The sequence below is a fragment of the Quercus lobata genome, chromosome 10 (genome assembly GCF_001633185.2).
Source record: "Quercus lobata isolate SW786 chromosome 10, ValleyOak3.0 Primary Assembly, whole genome shotgun sequence".
In the NCBI taxonomy this organism is placed as follows: domain Eukaryota; kingdom Viridiplantae; phylum Streptophyta; class Magnoliopsida; order Fagales; family Fagaceae; genus Quercus; species Quercus lobata.
This window is the reverse complement of record NC_044913.1, coordinates 16916154-16921837: the sequence shown is the minus strand read 5'-3', so window position 1 is coordinate 16921837 and position 5684 is coordinate 16916154.

The window sequence follows — 5684 nt, the reverse complement described above, 5'->3', positions numbered from 1 at the left end:
AATTTTTTTTTTTTTTTTTTACTATTGATAATTTTTGTTTTTGTACAAATCTTTTTGGGCTTGTATATTTCTTTTTTTAGATTTTAGACTTATAAATATTTTTTAATGGTCTTTAAAATGAGGAAAATGTTTGAACTACAAACTTTTTTACAAATGTTGATAATGTAAGTGGTGAGCCCAAATGTGAACTAATAAGAATTTGCTAGGGCCATTCCCCCCCCCCCCAAAGTCCAATCATGCCTCCGTCCATGGTTGTCGGCTTCTTTGACTTTTTAAACAATACATTAAACAATCCTTTTGTTATATCCCTAACACTATTTTTTTTAGACAAGAAACATAACATTAATTTTAATTTGTTGAAAATGAATAAACATAACCACCACGATCCTAATTAAGATCCCGGTTTTAACAACCTTAATTAAGACAATGCTTAGTAGTAGTACCTTCCTTCATGTACAATTGATAAAACTCTTTCTTCAATTACGAGTGATTCATAAGCAATTTCGATAGGTGTATCATTTTCATTCCACATGTTTTAGTTTACAATTGAGGTAGGATTCAAAAATTTCCCATTCATTATCATGATTAGTTGTTGGCAGGGACGGAGCCAGAACTTAGAGTTAGGGGGGGCGGCTTTGCTGTTGGTTGTGTAAGCGATTTCGACATTCGATTTTGTTGCTACTTATTCGCTTAACTGCTAGTTATTTAAAATTTTTTAAAGGGTCAGATTGTTTGTTTTAGGTAAAATTGGTTGACTAGGCTTAATTTTTTTTTATATTATTTACTATTGATAATTTTTGTTGTTGTACTAATTTTTTTGGGCTTGTATATATCTTTTTTAGATTTTAGACTTTTAAATATTTTTTTAATGGTTTTTAAAATGAGGAAAATGTTTGAACTACAATTTTTTTTACAAATTGTTGATAATATAAGTGGTGAGCCCAAATGTGAACCAATAAGAATTTGCTACCTTAACAGTTTGTAAAAATGTTATTGAAAAATTTGTGACTATAACAATACTCTTAAAAGAATCAATGATATTTTTAAGGGAGCAGAAGTGTAATTTTCTAAAACAAAATTGCTAAAATTAGTACCCATATATATAATAATATTTGTTTTAAAAAAATTTGGGGGCCATTGCCACCCCCCCCCCCCCAAAGTCCAATCATGGCTCCGTCCATGGTTGTCGGCTTCTTTGACTTTTCAAACAATACATTAAACAATCCTTTTGTTATATCCCTGGTACTATTTTTTTTAAGACAAAAAACATAACATTAATTTTAATTTGTTGAAAATGAATAAACATAACCACCACGATCCAAATTAAGATTCCGATTTTAACAACCTTAATTAAGACGATGCTTAGTAGTAGTACCTTCCTTCATGTACAATTGATAAAACTCTTTCCTCAATTACGAGTGATTCATAAGCAATTTCGACAGGTGTATCATTTTCATTCCACATGCTTAGGTGTATCATTTTTCATTCCACATGTTTTAGTTTACAATTGAGGTAGGATTCAAAAATTTCCCATTCATTATCATGATTAGTTGTTGTAGGGACAGAGCTAGAACTTAGAATTAGGGGGGGTGGCTTTGTTGTTGGTTGTGTGCAGTAACTTCGACCTTCAATTTTGTTGCTACTTAGTCGCTTAGCTGCTAGTTGTTTAAAATTTTTTAAAAGGCCAGATTGTTTGTTTTAGGTAAAATTGGTTGACTAGGCTTAATTAGTTAATTTTTTTTTTTTTTTTACTATTGATAATTTTTGATTTTGTACAAATCTTTTTGGGCTTGTATATTTCTTTTTTAGATTTTAGACTTATAAATATTTTTTAATGGTCTTTAAAATGAGGAAAATGTTTGAACTACAAACTTTTTTACAAATTGTTGATAATGTAAGTGGTGAGCCCAAATGTGAACTAATAAGAATTTGCTAGGGCCATTCCCCCCCCCCCCCCCCAAAGTCCAATCATGCCTCCGTCCATGGTTGTCGGCTTCTTTGACTTTTTAAACAATACATTAAACAATCCTTTTGTTATATCCCTAACACTATTTTTTTTAGACAAGAAACATAACATTAATTTTAATTTGTTGAAAATGAATAAACATAACCACCACGATCCTAATTAAGATCCCGGTTTTAACAACCTTAATTAAGACAATGCTTAGTAGTAGTACCTTCCTTCATGTACAATTGATAAAACTCTTTCTTCAATTACGAGTGATTCATAAGCAATTTCGATAGGTGTATCATTTTCATTCCACATGTTTTAGTTTACAATTGAGGTAGGATTCAAAAATTTCCCATTCATTATCATGATTAGTTGTTGGCAGGGACGGAGCCAGAACTTAGAGTTAGGGGGGGCGGCTTTGCTGTTGGTTGTGTAAGCGATTTCGACATTCGATTTTGTTGCTACTTATTCGCTTAACTGCTAGTTATTTAAAATTTTTTAAAGGGTCAGATTGTTTGTTTTAGGTAAAATTGGTTGACTAGGCTTAATTTTTTTTTATATTATTTACTATTGATAATTTTTGTTGTTGTACTAATTTTTTTGGGCTTGTATATATCTTTTTTAGATTTTAGACTTTTAAATATTTTTTTAATGGTTTTTAAAATGAGGAAAATGTTTGAACTACAATTTTTTTTACAAATTGTTGATAATATAAGTGGTGAGCCCAAATGTGAACCAATAAGAATTTGCTACCTTAACAGTTTGTAAAAATGTTATTGAAAAATTTGTGACTATAACAATACTCTTAAAAGAATCAATGATATTTTTAAGGGAGCAGAAGTGTAATTTTCTAAAACAAAATTGCTAAAATTAGTACCCATATATATAATAATATTTGTTTTAAAAAAATTTGGGGGCCATTGCCACCCCCCCCCCCCCAAAGTCCAATCATGGCTCCGTCCATGGTTGTCGGCTTCTTTGACTTTTCAAACAATACATTAAACAATCCTTTTGTTATATCCCTGGTACTATTTTTTTTAAGACAAAAAACATAACATTAATTTTAATTTGTTGAAAATGAATAAACATAACCACCACGATCCAAATTAAGATTCCGATTTTAACAACCTTAATTAAGACGATGCTTAGTAGTAGTACCTTCCTTCATGTACAATTGATAAAACTCTTTCCTCAATTACGAGTGATTCATAAGCAATTTCGACAGGTGTATCATTTTCATTCCACATGCTTAGGTGTATCATTTTTCATTCCACATGTTTTAGTTTACAATTGAGGTAGGATTCAAAAATTTCCCATTCATTATCATGATTAGTTGTTGTAGGGACAGAGCTAGAACTTAGAATTAGGGGGGGTGGCTTTGTTGTTGGTTGTGTGCAGTAACTTCGACCTTCAATTTTGTTGCTACTTAGTCGCTTAGCTGCTAGTTGTTTAAAATTTTTTAAAAGGCCAGATTGTTTGTTTTAGGTAAAATTGGTTGACTAGGCTTAATTAGTTAATTTTTTTTTTTTTTTTACTATTGATAATTTTTGATTTTGTACAAATCTTTTTGGGCTTGTATATTTCTTTTTTAGATTTTAGACTTATAAATATTTTTTAATGGTCTTTAAAATGAGGAAAATGTTTGAACTACAAACTTTTTTACAAATTGCTGATAATGTAAGTGGTGAGCCCAAATGTGAACTAATAAGAATTTGCTGGGGCCATTCCCCCCTCCCCCCCCCCCCAAGTCCAATCATGGCTCCGTCCATGGTTGTCAACTTCTTTGACTTTTCAAACAATACATTAAACAATCCTTTTGTTATATCCCTAACACTATTTTTTTTAGACAAGAAACATAACATTAATTTTAATTTGTTGAAAATGAATAAAGATAACCACCACGATCCTAATTAAGATCCCGGTTTTAACAACCTTAATTAAGACAATGCTTAGTAGTAGTACCTTCCTTCATGTACAATTGATAAAACTCTTTCTTCAATTACGAGTGATTCATAAGCAATTTCGATAGGTGTATCATTTTCATTCCACATGCTTTAGTTTACAATTGAGGTAGGATTCAAAAATTTCCCATTCATTATCATGATTAGCTGTTGGCAGGGACGGAGCCAAAACTTAGAGTTAGGGGGGCGGCTTTGCTGTTGGTTGTGTACAGTGATTTCGACATTCGATTTTGTTGCTACTTATTCGCTTAACTGCTAGTTGTTTAAAATTTTTTAAAGGGTCAGATTATTTGTTTTAGGTAAAATTGGTTGACTAGGCTTAATTTTTTTATTTATTATTTACTATTGATAATTTTTGTTGTTGTACTAATTTTTTTGGGCTTGTATATTTCTTTTTTAGATTTTAGACTTATAAATATTTTTTTAATGGTCTTTAAAATGAGGAAAATGTTTGAACTACAATTTTTTTTTACAAATTGCTGATAATGTAAGTGGTGAGCCCAAATGTGAACCAATAAGAATTTGCTACCTGAACAGTTTGTAAAAATGTTATTGAAAAATTTGTGACTATAACAATACTCTTAAAAGAATCAATGATATTTTTAAGGGAGCAAAAGTGTAATTTTCTAAAACAAAATTACTAAAATTAGTACCCATATATATAATAATATTTGTTTTAAAAAAATTTGGGGGCCATTGCCCCCCCCCCCCCCCCTTCCCCAAGTCCAATCATGGCTCCGTCCATGGTTGTTGGCTTCTTCAACTTTTCAAACAATACATTAAACAATCCTTTTGTTATATCCCTAGTACTATTTTTTTTTAGACAAAAAACATAACATTAATTTTAATTTGTTGAAAATGAATAAACATAACCACCACGATCCTAATTAAGATTCCGATTGTAACAACCTTAATTAAGACGATGCTTAGTAGTAGTACCTTCCTTCATGTACAATTGATAAAACTCTTTCTTCAATTACGAGTGATTCACAAGCAATTTTGACAGGTGTATCATTTTCATTCCATGTGCTTTAGTTTACAATTGAGGTAGGATTCAAAAATTTCCCATTCATTATCATGATTAGTTGTTGGCAGGGATGGAGCCAGAACTTAGAGTTAAAGGGGGTGGCTTTGCTGTTGGTTATGTGCAGTGACTTCGGCCTTCAATTTTGTTGCTACTTAGTTACTTAGTTGCTAGATGTTTAAAATTTTTTAAAGGGTCAGATTGTTTGTTTTAGGTAAAATTGGTTGACTAGGCTTATTTTTTATTTTTTATTTTTTACTATTGATAATTTTTGTTGTTGTACTAATTTTTTTGGGCTTGAATATTTCTTTTTTAGATTTTAGACTTATAAATATTTTTTAATGGTCTTTAAAATGAGGAAAATGTTTGAACTGCAATTTTTTTTACAAATTGCTGATAATGTAAGTGGTGAGCCTAAATGTGAACCAATAAGAATTTGTAACCTTAACAATTTGTAAAAATGTTATTGAAAAATTTATGACTATAACAATACTCTTAAAAGAATCAATGATATTTTTAAGGGAGCAAAAGTGTAATTTTCTAAAATAAAATTGCTAAAATTAGTACCCATATATATAATAATATTTGTTTAAAAAAATTTGGGGGCCATTCCCCCTCCCCCCCCCCCTCCAAGTCCAATCATGGCTCCGTCCATGGTTGTCGGCTTCTTCGACTTTTCAAACAATACATTAAACAATCCTTTTGTTATATCCCTAGCACTATTTTTTTAGTCAAGAAACATAACATT